Here is a 15,116-nt window from a genome sequence, read left to right on the forward strand (position 1 = left end):
TATCCAATACATAGGTTCAGAGACAAAGTAATTTATATGAAAATAGTAGCCTAATTGACCTTTTTGACCTCGCATATATTGCCGTTTAAGGCCTGGGGGTAAGCCCTATCATTTGTACAATTTCAAATCCCAACCCTATAAGGATGCTACCATTGCATTATAAGTGCTCTTCCATTCTTAGTTGCAGAGAAGAAGTCGTTTATATGGAAATAGCTAAATTGACCCCTTTTGACCCCACCCTTCAGGCCCCCGGGGGGTCAGCCCCATCATTTGCAAAATTTTGAATCCAAACCCTATAAGGATGTAACCATTGCATTATGAGCGCAATCCCATGTTAAGTTGCAGAGAAAAAGTCATTTATATGGAAATTGACCACTTTTGACCCTGCCCCTCAGGTCCCCGGAGGTCAGCCCTATAATTTGCTCAATTTGGAATCTCCAGCCTACAAGGATGCTACCATTGCATTATGGGTGCTATACCATGCTTAGTTGCAGAGAAGAAGTTGTTTATATGGAAATAGCCAAATTGACCCCTTTTGGCCCCGCCCCTCAGACCCCCGGGGGTCAGCATTATCATTTGCGCAATTTTGAATTCTCACCCTATAAGGATGCTACCATTGCATTATGGGTGCTATACCATGCTTGGTTTCAGAGAAGAAGTCGTTTATATGGAAATAGCCAAATTGGCCCCTTTTGACCCCGCCCCTCAGGCCCCCGGGGGGTCAGCCCCATCATTTGTACAATTTTGAATCCCCACCCTATAAGGATGCTACCATTGCATTATGGGTGCTATCCCATGCTTGGTTTCAGAGAAGAAGCCGTTTATATGGAAATAGCCAAATTGACCCCTTTTGACCCCGAGCCTCAGGCCCTCCGGGGGTCAGCCCCATCATTTGTACAATTTTGAATCCCCACCCTATAACGATACTACAATTGCATTATGAGTGCTATCTCATGCTTAGTTTCAGAAAGAAGTCGTTTATATGGAAATAGCCAAATTGACCCCATTTGACCCCGCCCCTCAGGCCCCCGGGGGGTCAGCCCCATCATTTGTACAATTTTGAATCCCCACCCTATAAGGATGCTACCATTGCATTATGGGTGCTATCCCATGCCTGGTTTCAGAGAAGAAGTTGTTTATATGGAAATAGCCAAATTGACCCCTTTTGGCCCCGCCCCTCAGGCCCTCCGGGGGTCAGCCCCATCATTTGTACAATTTTCAGTTAGTAGCCCATAAGGATGCTACCAGTCAAATTTTGTTGAAATCCGACAATCGGTTATGGAGAAGAAGTCGATTGTTGACGGACGACGGACGACGGACGACAGACGACGGACGACGGACGCTGCGGTATCCCATAAGCTCACCTCGGTCCTTTGGACCAGGTGAGCTAAAAATGGATCCCCAAAGGATTTTTAAATAAATAACATTTCCTCCCTGTAACTTCTATTGGAGAATCTACCCATACATAATGTATCATGTTCATACAACTATATCAAATAAGTTGAGGTTTTCGCAATAAAACGAAATGTGAATTTACAGGGAGCAAATCAATCAGGCGGGCTCTGTCTGGTATAAGATGTTGTCGATACAATCAATAACTGTTAGTCAGATAGAACTGATATAATCGTGACGCTACAACTATGATGACCACGTCAAAGAAATTAACACATTTAGCACCAGTACAGTTCTAGTCGCTAATTAAACAAATTATCTGCTGTCGGTATATTTGATAAAGGTTTTCACTGATGAAGTCATAGTTAAAATTCTGAATGTTAAATATCTGCCCCCTAAATAGATTTTTCTATTTAAATGCATGTGCTCGACGTTGACATTATCAGTCAACCATAATACATGGTGTATTTTGTGCAATCAGCCCTTCCACGACGTCGACGCCATAGTTAATTTCTGCTCTTACCGAGTTCATTCCAGAGCTCTCCGTGACAGTTTTCTACAGGGAATCATGACTGAACTCGGGCCTTGTGTCTTCAACACTATCATAAGCAAAAATGACATTTCATTTGCTGGAACCCTTTTTAATATATGGAAACTAAACTTCAAGAAAAATCTAAGAACAATATTAAAGATGCTCCACCACTGACAAATGGTATTGTTTCACTATAAAAAATAGGAGCAGACGATTTGGTATTTTTCTTCGGTTACAAAAGTTTCTTACTTTACGTCATAACCACCATTGAAAAGTTTGAGCTTCTAATTTTACTCAAAGATAAAACTGTTAAAAATAATCATTTGCATTTCGAAAAAAATTCCGTGGCACTATGCCCTATATGGAATGAAGTACTGATTGCGCATGCACCAAAAGCAAAGTAAATTATTTTATGTTATTGTTTGTGTTAATTAAACATATATATGCACGATAAAACATCAATTATTGTTCAAATGATTAATATCATTTATGCTTTGTCGGAGGTGGAGCATCTTTAACTGATCTTCATTTTTTCACTTTTTGATCTGTATTGCTGCATCCTATCTAGGGTCTGGAAACCAATACTAGACAAACAATTCCATTGTCAATTAAAAAAAATATAAGTAGATTGACCATTGGCTTCCGTAATTAATATATTGACCCAAAATTACCTTAAATACATATATATGCATTACCTCATAATACATCATTACAAGTCTCAACCAAATAGATAAATAAAATATTTCACCCTCTTTATGGTGAGACAGGAGAATCTCAACCCGAAGCTGTCGAACACGAGGCTTTAAGATCTCATATGTCTCGCCTCACAGTTGAATAATTCTTTTTCTCTTACCCCGTGCACCACTTTGTGTCGTGTCACTCATGCAAACGAGAATGACGTACTCACAATGAGTAGCCGTCATTCTGACGTCATTTCATTGTTGTCGTGACGTTATAATACTATTACCGCGACGTCATGATACTGTTGTCGTGACGTCATAGAATTGTTGAGCACGTGCAAATTCTAGGATGAGATTAATAGAATCGTTCACCCCTTTTCGGGCGAGAGAGGAGAATCTCAACCCAAGGGGTTAGATTCTTGAATTTTCAAACGCGAGGCTTTGCCGAGTGTTTGGTAGCTTAAGAATCCTATCCGGCGAGAGTTAAGATCTTCTGTCTCACCCCAGAGAGGGTGAATGATTCTTTTTCTCTTACCCCGTGCACCACTTTGCGTCTCTAATAAACGTGTCACTTATGCAAACGAGGGTGACGTGACCTCAATGAATCGTTGTCTTCGCCGTCTTTTTGACGTCATTTTATTGTTGCCGTGACGTTATTATACTATTACCGCGATGTCATGATACTGTTTTCGTGACGTCATACTATTGTTGAGTATGTGCAAAGATCTCATGTAGCTTGTCTTTACCAAAGGGTAAGATAGGATAATCTCAACCCGAGGGGTAAGATTTTAAAGTTGTCAAACACGAGGTTGTGCCGAGTGTTTGACAGCTTATAAGAATCTTATCCCGAGGGTTAAGATCTTCTGTCTCACCCCAAAGAGGGTGAATTATTCTTTTTCTCTTACCCCGTGCACAACTTTGTGTCTTTGATATACGTGTCATTTATGCAAGCGAGGATGAAGTAACCTCAATGAGTCGTCGTCTTCGTCGTCTTTGTGACGTCATTTAATTGTTGTCGTTATAATACTATTATCGCGACGTCATTATACTGTTAATGTGACGTCATACAATTGTTGAGCACGTGAAAAGATCTCGTGTAGCTTGTCTTTACCCTAGGGTGAGATAGAAAATCTCACATCGGTAAAACTGTGGATATCCTTGTCTGGGGTAAGAGATTCCTGTCCACTTGAAAGACCCATGTAAGATTCTGTTTCTCCCATACTTTTTCGCAAAATGATGAAATTTCAGTTAGTTTCCAGCTTTTTTATCGCGCCATTATCGTAGGAACGTCGTTATGCGTCAAAAATGATGACGTCATCTACAATGCGCGCCGCAGTTACGCCGCGTGTATTGATGACGTCACGTTATTGTTTAGCGCGTATGAGCTATCTTACCCAACCCAACCCCCTCCCTCTGTGTAAGATAGAGATCTATCTTTTAAATAGCAACCACTTGATATCCCTGTGAAGTATGGGAGAAATAAAAATCTCACATCGGCCAAACTGTGGCCATCCCTGTCTCGCGTCCTTTCTTTAAAAAAAAATTGTCACACGGAAACTGACATCCTGACAGACAGAAACTCATGAAAATATGAATGAAATTCAAGGACGTAGTCTACACACTTGAAAATTCTTGATGAATTCGACTCAAGCTAGTGAATGCATGCTATATCAAATGCTATTTAACCTACATAGGGGAAACACAGGAATCGGTGCACGTGTTTGATTAGGCTACGCGCATACATTCTACATGTTTTCATTTTCTGTAACATTCGATAGGTCTTACATTTTTTTCACTTATATTTCCAATACGTTCCTGCACGGTTGGTTCCTGGAAGTGAATGGTAAAGGGCTGAATACTACCAGAGATGTAATACGTCGCTGCAAATATTGACTTTTAGTTAATTTAGATTTTTGGGGAAAATGCAATGTGCTAACATTTACGTAAATTTTATATTTCAATCACTTGCAAATCGGAACAAAATAAAAATATAACGAAAAATGACGCTAGGTCGATTGAAGGGAGATAACTCTCAAATGTCTATCCATTCCGGATGCTGGATGATCCGGCTTACCAGAGCGGCAATTAGTCAACAATAACAAAAACAACGTGCACGTGTTAATGTTGCTACCAATATTACTGCAGTATGCAGTTGTATTTAGGGTGTATACGTGTGTAAGTAGTCTATTTATGCATATATAGTAAAACTAATGGGAATTTAAACTTGATTTATTTGTGACATATTTTATGAGAGATCTGAAATGTTTATCGACTTTTGTTTTTCAGAGAAACCGGAGTAGACGCGGGAAAATTTCCCGAGATGCCCTCGATTCCTACCACTTTCTCCGCAGTGCATGCATTTCTGCATTCTGCTTATGTTAGACCGTAAGACCACGGAGGAGTCGGTAGGTCTAAGAACTTTTGGATATTGCATGCAACGCTGCTTATTCATTACCTTATAACTTTTGTTGCAGTGCATTTTACACCTATATTTGCACGCATGATGAGGCTGTCATTTGCATGCAGTTTGTCAGATGCCTCCTTTGTCAGGCTTTGGCAGAAGTCGATGAAGAGAGTGGTCTGTGATAATGCATACATATAACAGATAGGGAACAATCCTGTATATACAGGATAGTCCTGCATTTGAGTAAGTCATTTATTTGAGGAATAATTTTGTTACGCAAAGTAGGCTTCTGTGAATTTAATGAAAACTGAGAAAATTTAATAATTTTGATTTCTTTCTTTTTTCAAAAGACGAATACCATAGTTCTATAGTTGGGAGGTATAGTTTTATATCAAGACACAAGATAGAGCCATTTTAGTAGTATCATTATTACTGTAGCGGGCTTGGACTGGGTCGATCATCTGTGACCAGTAAGCTCAGTCGGTAGAGCACTCGGCTAGTGTTGTGAGAGTCCCAGGTTCAAATCCCGGTCTGGCTGCTACATTTTCTCCTCTCCTGTTATAGAATTGGCGCCCAACTAAATAACACACAGTGGCTGTGTTTGGAAGGGTCTTGTATACATGTCTTCGAGGGCGAAGACTTCGAGAAAGGAGGGAGGAGTGTAGCGGGATCGGACTGGGTCGATCATTGGTGACCAGGTAGCTCAGTCGGTAGAGCACTCGGCTAGTGCTCGGAGGGTCCCGGGTTAGAATCCTGGTCTTACCGCTACATTTTCTCCTCTCATTAATGAAACATAGTTGTAGTAAAGAAGGAGGGGCAAAGTATCTATTGGTTCAAATATGGTAATTTTAATCTTTATCTCCGCTAAAAGCATGCATTTGAAATTAAAAAAAATATATAGATATTGAATTTTTTTTTTTCGAAAATTGTTTCCGAGACATCCCCAAGGGCCAGTTATGACAAGTGTTGTTTCCATGGAAGCGGCAGCCATTTTTCATTTTGCTCTGCTTAGTTACCTTCACTAACCAACCCCCTTAATAAAGCACGGGACTTGACACACATGTGTCATTTTAAACATATCTTGTCTCAGGTACACATGCCCTGATATTGCAAATAACAATGTCAAACTGAAAATAAACACTGTACTCACCTGACAAGGTTTCAATGAAGCAATACATGAACATGTAGTCAGCTAGATTTCAAATTATGTCCAATACAAGCTGATGTAACACTTCAATATACACTAGGTTTTATGCTTACATTGACATGGGTGTGTACATGTCCGTGGTAGTTGTCGCTCGTTCGGGACAGGTAGTTGCGTGCATATGGCCAGTTGAGTGCATCAAGTATGATGATATACATGGAGATTTGTGGACAGATTATTAGTTGGATTTCTATTACTTATTTAGAATTTTATTTTGACAAATATTTAAATGCATGACAGCTTAGAGGAGTTGACATGATTTCTTGCTAAAAGAAGCCCAATTCAGCATTACAGGTAATGACTTTGTTTATGTATTAGTAGGTGATACACAGCGGACAACTGGTAGGTGTACATGTATAGAATGAACGCACGGGTGTCGATTCACACGCTTTATATAGGGGTGATGATGAGCGCATTGGAATGTAAAACAAAAATGGCAGTCTCCAACAGGGGGAATGTACATGTCTCATAAACAATTCTTAAGATACAAGCATACTTATTAGGTCATCTGACCCGAAGTGTCAGGATGAACTATAGTCGTCATGTTTCGTCCGTCGTCGTCCGCCGTGCCCTGTGCGTTAACTTTTCACATTTTGAACTTCTTCTCAAGTTCTACCAGTGTAATTTAGCTGAAACTTGTCTGAAATGATTCTGGCATGGTCCTGACAAAGTGTTCTTATTTTTCGGGTCGATCCGAAATCCAAGATGGCCTCCACAGCCGCCATTTTGAAAACACATTTTGAACTTCTTCTCAAATTCTACTGGTGCGATTTGGCTGAAACTTGCATGAAATGATCCAAACATGGATCGACAAATTGTTGTTATTTTTCGGGTCGATCCGAAATCCAAGATGGCCCCGACAGCCGCCATTTTGAAAACACATTTGAACTTCTTTTCAAGTTCTGCTGGTTCGATATAGCTGAAACTTGCATGAAATGATCCTGACATGGTCCCGACAATGTGTTGTTATTTTTCGAGTCGATCCGAAATCCAAGATGGCCGCCACAGCTGCCATCTTAAAAACACATTTTGAACTTCTTCTCAAGTTCTACTGGTGTGATTTTGCTGAAACTTGCATGAGATGATCCTGACATGGTCCCGACAAAGTGTTGTTACATCTCTGGTTGATCCCAAATCAAAGATAGCTACCATGACACTATATTTTTCTAATAATTTTAATATTTTTAACTTGCATTGTAAGCATTCAGGACATAAAACAGTCATTGTCCAAAACTGTCTTTAAGTTTAGAATTAAAGCTTAAAGCTGGTCCACCGCCAACAGAGCATAAACAATATCCATCATTTGAACAACAACTGATCATGATGTTTAATCATGTATATATGTGTCTAATTAACACAAAAACGCATATAAAATAATTTATTTTTCCTTTTGTACATGCACAATCAGGACTTCATTCCATATAGTTCATAATGCAATTAAATTTTTTTAATTTTTTTTTATCTTTAAAGTAAAATAAGAAGCACAAACTTTTCAAGGGTGGCAATGGTGTTAAGTAAGTAACTTTTGTAACTGAAGAAAAATACTAATTTGTCCGCATATGTATAGCATTTACTGTTTAGACATTACAAGTATGCTTCATGAATTCTTTACAGGTAATATGGTACAGGTGCATTCATGTACATCCGATGGCGTAAGGAATACAGTCAAGAGCTCCCATTGAAATTCCTGTTTTGATCCAATTCATCAGATATCGGGATCTAATTAGGGTCTGTACTACAAAATGAAGCTGAATCGTCACTGCTGGCTTGTAGCATGTTTCCAAGAAAAGAAGCTACAGTGGTGAGTCCTTATAGCGTAAATTAGTAATTGACGGTAGAAATTCAATTCTGTGATTTTGTTAGAATGGTTTGATGCCAGGATATTGATTTTGTTCTGTGTGTGTAACTTAAAAGTTTGCTCTATAGCTAGATGTCCTTGTTTGTGGAATTCAAGTCATAAATCTAATACCACATTGTCAAGTAGATAAGACTAAACAAAATGTAAATGTTATTGAAAAAGCTTTGCATCAGGTACTCTAGTGTAGGAGGCAGATGTTATGAAACTTTGTTTCACAGTAATTAGTGATGTAAACCTATATATACAGTAAACCACGCTTATAACCAAAACACTGAACAACTAATTCATGGTTTTATTCATCGTCAAGGTTCCTAAAAGATGTCTGCTATACGTATGAAACTACATTAATTAGCCCACCATCATCAGATGGTGGGCTATTCAAATCGCTTTTTGTCCGTGGTCCGTCGTCCGTCCGTCCGTCCGTCCGTCCGTCCGTCCGTTAACAATTCTTGTTACCGCTATTTCTCAGAAAGTACTGAAGGGATCTGTCTCACATTTCATATGTAGGTTCCCCTAGGGCCCTAGTTGTGCATAATGCATTTTGGGACCAATCGGTCAACAAGATGGCCACCAGACAGCCATCTTGGATTTTGATACTTAAAGTTTGTTATCGCTATTTCTCACAAAGTACTGAAGGGATCTTTCTCAAATTTCATATGTAGGTTCCCCTAGGGCTCTAGTTGTGCATATTGCGTTTTGCGACCGATTAGTCGACAAGATGGCCGCCAGGCAGCCATCTTGGATTTTGATAGTTAAAGTTTGTTATCGCTATATCTCACAAAGTACTGAAGGGATCTGTCTCACATTTCATATGTAGGTTCCCCTAGGGCCCTAGTTGTGCATATTGCATTTTGGGACCAATCGGTCAACAAAATGGCCGCCAGGCAGCCATCTTGGATTTTGATAGTTAAAGTTTGTTATCGCTATTTCTCAGAAAGTACTGAAGGGATCTGTCTCAAATTTCATATGTAGGTTCCCCTAGGGCCCTAGTTGTGCATATTGCATTTTGGAACCAATCAGTCAACAAGATGGCCGCACAGGCAGCCATCTTGGATTTTGATAGTTAAAGTTTGTAATCGCTATTTCTCACAAAGTACTGAAGGGATCTGTCTCAAATTTCATATGTAGGTTCCCCTAGGGCTCTAGTTGTGCATATTGCGTTTTGCAACCGATTAGTCGACAAGATGGCCGCCAGGCAGCCATCTTGGATTTTGATAGTTAAAGTTTGTTATCGCTATATCTCACAAAGTACTGAAGGGATCTTTCTCAAATTTCATATGTAGGTTTTCCTAGGGCTCTAGTTGTGCATATTGCATTTTGGAACCAATCGGTCAACAAGATGGCCGCACAGGCAGCCATCTTGGATTTTGATAGTTAAAGTTTGTAATCGCTATTTCTCACAAAGTACTGAAGGGATCTTTCTCAAATTTCATATGTAGGTTCCCCTAGGGCTCTAGTTGTGCATATTGCGTTTTGCGACCGATTAGTTGACAAGATGGCCGCCAGGCAGCCATCTTGGATTTTGATAGTTAAAGTTTGTTATCGCTATATCTCACAAAGTACTGAAGGGATCTTTCTCAAATTTCATATGTAGGTTTTCCTAGGGCTCTAGTTGTGCATAATGCGTTTTTGGATCGATCGGTCAACGAAATGGCGGTCAGGCATCTGCCATCTTGGAGTTTGATAGTTAAAGATTGTTATCACTATTTCTCACAAAGTACTGAAGGGATCTTTCTCAAATTTCATATGTAGGTTCCCATAGGGCTCTAGTTGTACATAATGTGTTTTTGGATCGATCGGTCAACAAAATGGCCGCCAGGCTCCCATCTTAGATTTTGATAGTTAAAGATTGTTATCGCTATTTCTCAGAAAGTATTGAATGAATCTGTCTCAAATTTCATATATAGGTTCCCTTATGGTCCTTGTTTTGCATATTTCGATTTGGGACCGATCAATCAACAAGATGGCCGCCAAGGAGCCATCTTGGATTTTGATAATTGAAGTTTGTTACTGCTGTTTCTCAGAAAGTACTGAAGCGATCTGTCTCAAATTTTATATGTAGTATGTTTGCAAAAGTTTGAAAAGCAGAGAAAAGATCCCTCTTTCCTTTGTCAGACATAGATCACTCTTTGGTGGGCGCCAAGATCCCTCTGGGATCTCTTGTTTCCCAATTCAAGCCTTAAATTTCCCAAAATTAAAGTTTCTTAAAAACTATCAAAAAATATTGTATGAACTTAATAGGTTGAGGCTTTAAATATCTGTGAATAGGCTTCAGAAAAGTATATAAACTACAACTGGAAATAAAAAATCTTTTTTGTCATACTTTATTTCATATTTTCAATTTTTTCCAAATCTTGGTTTTGTCGCATGTTTTCCCAAATTCAAAGCCATGGGCCCCATTCCCAAAGAAGAGAGAAAAAGCTCTGAACATAGTGAGACGAGGACAAAATAAAGTTTATTAATATTTTACTTGTCCAATTGACTAGTGACCATATGTGTAATTCACTCATCCGACAGCCAAATCCCCAGACAAATGGACGAGTGCATTTCCACAGCCATGCAGGCTATATCTTAAAAGGAGAACAAGGTCCCAGTTTCTTCAATGTTTCTGGACATATAAGGAATTCCTAAACTTAAAATTCCCCATAGGAATGCATTTCAGAAGTTAAGGTTAAAATCTAAGTTAAAACACCTTCCTTGATTTTAATGAATGCTGATGAAACTAGTCCCAGAGTTATAGTTTCTTTGTATATAACAGAGTTACTTCCCTTGCGAGTATTTATGTATTCTTTGTGAAATGCTTTGTGAGCAAAACCTAAGATTTCTCTGAAAAGTATGATATTACACTTGTAAACACATGAAATCTCAATAATATGTATACCTTTTACCTGATAAGGCAAATAACTCTAGATTTATGATAGGCAAATAAAGAATAAAAATGAATGTGTATTTTAACAATCTGATAAGGTGATGATCTTTTTTTCTCTTTGTTCACAGCAGTTTATGGAGATAAGTCTAAATCCGAAGGGAAGATACGAAACAAAGGACTCATTCTCTCCTGGTAGCCAGCCTTACTTTGACCTCTAGGATAAAGACAAGAAGCCATATTACTTACAGAGGTAGATCAGTGTGGCAAAGCATTATTTAGATCATTGTCTGTTAGATTTGATTCGTGTCTGTGTAATAGACACTCTCTTGTACATTCATCAATGTGTCTCCTTCCATCCATCAATTTTGTTGAAAATACTTTCTAAACTTATAGATATATGTATTTTCCATATTGGTCTATAGATGAACATATTCCATTTTGGAAAAAATTAGAAAACAACATGGCTAATGAATGGTTGATTTTAATACATCAACTTTTAATTTATTTCTGCTATTTCTCAGAAATTATTGAAGAGATGTTATTTCTGCTAGTACAGGACTTTTTCCAACGAGCTAAAATTCCGCCTAAAATTCAAAACATCATGAAGGTCATAAACCAATCATAACATTCAAATAAAGCTAATTTATGATAAAAACACCTTTCAATTGCAGAGTTGGCAAATACTGATGTTTTAGGACTCCTGAAGTTTGAAGTCATGTCATTAGTGTCAAGACTGTCGGAATGAATACTTACTTGCAGACTTTTGAAAGTGAAATTTAAAAATGTAAAGGCGACCAAGAAGATGGTGAAAGGTAAAGAAAGGACAGAATTTAAAGTTCAAAGTGTAAAGGTTAAAGATAAAAAGGCAAAGGTGAATCTAAGAAGAATGAAGGTAAGCCTTCTGTGTTTAGTGTTAGGTCAATGAGCTGTCAGTTGAATGGCGCAATTGGAAAGAAACGTTTATACATTCTTATCTGAAGCTGGCTGATGAGCTGATGTTTGTATTTTGGTGGAGAGATCTGGTTTGGATCATCTTATCAGACCAGGAGGATTTCGCCAATATTACCATGGCGATTTTCACACAGCCTGACAATAAGTTTAAACATTTCTGTGAACTGCATTGTGCAGTAATTTACAACATTTCTCCATTAATTCCCTAGGAAATCAACTAGCATCAAACCATCTCTGACAGTATGTCATTTTTGAAATTACGTAAACTCTCATAATTGTGTGTATAATTATATGATGTAATTGCATATCTGTCTGATCTGTTCTGTTTGTATACAAGAGATAAATATTGAAGATGATGGCTGAAATATTGTGTTTTTTTTGGAAAGAAATATAAATGTTAAATCTCTAAGGAAAGAAATATAAATCTATAATCCGTAAAGTCCATTTTATGATTCTACTGTTAATTCTGTACAATGTCAGAAAATCCTGTCGTTCTATTTATTGCTGTACTGAAAAATCATATTCATAAAAAAATTGTGTGTACACATTTTCAGGTCAGACAGATAATGTTAAACCTTGAAGTGTTTTAATTTTGTTTGCATATTTTCATTCCAATCCGGGTACTTTATATTTTCTATATAGCTAGCTGTATGTTTTAAGGTTTAAATTTGGAAGACAAAAAAGAATAAATAAATATAAAGTTATAATGCACAATAATAATTAGCAAATAAAAATGAATTCTTTGACACAGACAGTTTATTTTACTCCATTATAGAATGGAAATTTTGCTTTAGAAAATTCAAACACATGCATGTTTATAATTTTTTAGTTGTAATTTATTAGCATTGATGTTTCATTTCACATTTTCACCTCAGGTGAAAATTGCATTGACTGGAATTAAGGACCCAAAAAAATTATGAATTTGCTTGTACATTTTAAGTTTTATGAATTTTGTTGATAAATGCATCAGAAAATGTGAAAGATGTTCTGGTATCAACCAGTTGCACCGTGCTTAAAGATAACCAGCAAGAATTTAACTCCTGTCTGTCCATGAAAGACTTATTAGAGCTCCACATCCCCACCCATGACCACTGTCCCAAATTAAGGAGATTAAAGCAATTTTGAATATTATAATATTTTGGTATAGAAATATATGAACATGATCACAACATAGAAATGAGCTTTTTAAGATGAATATACATACAGTGTAATCCGCTTATTTGTATCGGGGAAGATCAGGGAAGTTCATGAAGACAATATGCAAACAACCAGACTGAGAATATGCACAACACAAATATACCGCAATCTCCCAAAACACAGACCTGCACTTCATACATGCAACACACCGCATACATGGGAGGCCGTCCTTTACATGACCCTGGTGGTTAATTTCTGAATATGTTTATTGATCAATCCTGTAAACAAATTTCTCATTCTAGAATTCGGCAGGCAATGTTTACCTCAAACTATATATATGCTGGCAATATCCAGCCTTTCAATGGAAATTATACTGTCTTGATGGAAATATCCAGTCCTATGATGTAATATCTAGTCTTTTGGTCCTATCTTAACAGTTAACATGTCATTTGTTTGCTATGATTTCAATTGAGGGAGTAGGGTAGCAGGGGGTATTATAATATATTAAATTTATCATGTTTGCAATATCCAGCCTTATGGTGGCAATATCCAGTCTTATGTTGGCATATATAGTATTGTGTTGGTTGGCAATATCCAGTCTTATGATGGCAATATCCAGTCTTATGATGGCAATATCCAGTCTTATCATCGCATTGCCCCCTCCATGAAGCGTAACATTAACATTATGTCTTATGATGACTAGATCCAGTCTTCTGATGGCAATATCTAGTCTTAGATGGCAATATCCAATCTTACATTTAGCAATATCTGGTCATATTTTGGCAATATCCAGTCTTGTGTTGGCAATATTAGTCTTGTGTTGGCAATATCCAGTCTTGTGTTGGCAACATGCAGTCTTATGTAGGCAATATCAAGTTTTATGATGGCAATATATATAGTCTTATGTTGGCAATATCCACTCTTATGTTGGCAATATCCAGTCTTATGATGGCAATATCCAGTCTTGTGTTGGCAATATCCAGCCTTCTGATACAGGCCATGGGAAATGCAGAATGTTTTATTGGACATTTTTTGGTCCAGTGATCATCTGTCAACAGTTTATTTACTGGTCTGAAAATTGACTTAATATCATCGGATTGCCCCCTCCATGACACCAAGTTTTGTTGGGGACTTTGATTAGACCCTATTTGGCCGAGTTATGGCCCTTTGAATAACGAAAATAACACATTTTTGACTGTTTCTGTTCAATGACTCTCGCAAATATTACCAGATTTTCTCGAAACTTGGTACCAGGGTTAAATGTCTTAGGGTCTTGACCAAAATCTGGTCTGGACTTTGATTGGACCCTATCTAGCGGAGATATGGCCCTTTGATGAGTGAAAAACGCTATTTTTGTCTGTTTTCGTTCAATAACTTTCGCAAATATTATTGGATTATCTCGAAACTTGATAACATGGTTAAATGTCTCGGGGCCTTCGCCAAGTATATTAACACTTTCATTGGACCCTATTTGGCAGGTTTAATAGGCCTTTGATTAACGAAAGTGGGGGAAATTAATTTCATGAATTTGCTTGTTTTTTCAAACTTTGAAAGACACATGTGCCTTTTCAAAGTAAAAAAAAATGAACAAATTGAGTTTGATATAGTTTTGATAATCAAGTCATTTGTTGAGGAACCATAAAGAATCTTAAGCAAATCCTTTTAAAATTGCTATTTGATTATTAACATTATATTATACTCAACTTGTACATCATCTAAATTTTTCGCAGAGTATAAATGAGCTTGGCCCTCATCTACAGCAAACAAAAACTTTGACACTTTTGCCAACTCTACATGTTGCTCCTGCAATCTGTAGTATTTTCTGTGAACTTTAATGTCGTGTCCTAAGTGTGTTGCAAGCCAATCTATTTCGTTTTCTTTCATGTTGAGAACCTTAATATTAAAAAAGATCAGTATGTAGTTAAACAAATTTAAGTTAAGTTTAATTTAAGTTATATTTAGAAGAAAAGAACAGAACTGAATGTTGTATAGGTCGGATTGAGTTGTTTGAAAATTAATAAACATAGACCGTATTTGCTGTAAGCAATATCAAATGCAGCTCGCATGAAAAAATACATGAGATCCTTAT

At 37.5% G+C, this 15,116-nt stretch overlaps 1 long non-coding RNA gene across 1 annotated transcript; it reads left to right on the forward strand.

Moving 5' to 3' along the window:
* The first annotated feature begins 4,698 nt into the window (after positions 1-4,698).
* LOC138307677 (uncharacterized) lies at positions 4,699-12,990 on the forward strand. Its single transcript, XR_011206031.1, has 5 exons — positions 4,699-4,779; positions 4,891-5,009; positions 7,827-8,013; positions 11,068-11,189; positions 11,611-12,990. It is a non-coding gene; the product is annotated as an uncharacterized lncRNA (long non-coding RNA).
* The last annotated feature ends 2,126 nt before the right edge of the window (positions 12,991-15,116 follow it).

Source organism: Argopecten irradians, chromosome 14 (genome assembly GCF_041381155.1).
Source record: "Argopecten irradians isolate NY chromosome 14, Ai_NY, whole genome shotgun sequence".
Classification (NCBI taxonomy): domain Eukaryota; kingdom Metazoa; phylum Mollusca; class Bivalvia; order Pectinida; family Pectinidae; genus Argopecten; species Argopecten irradians.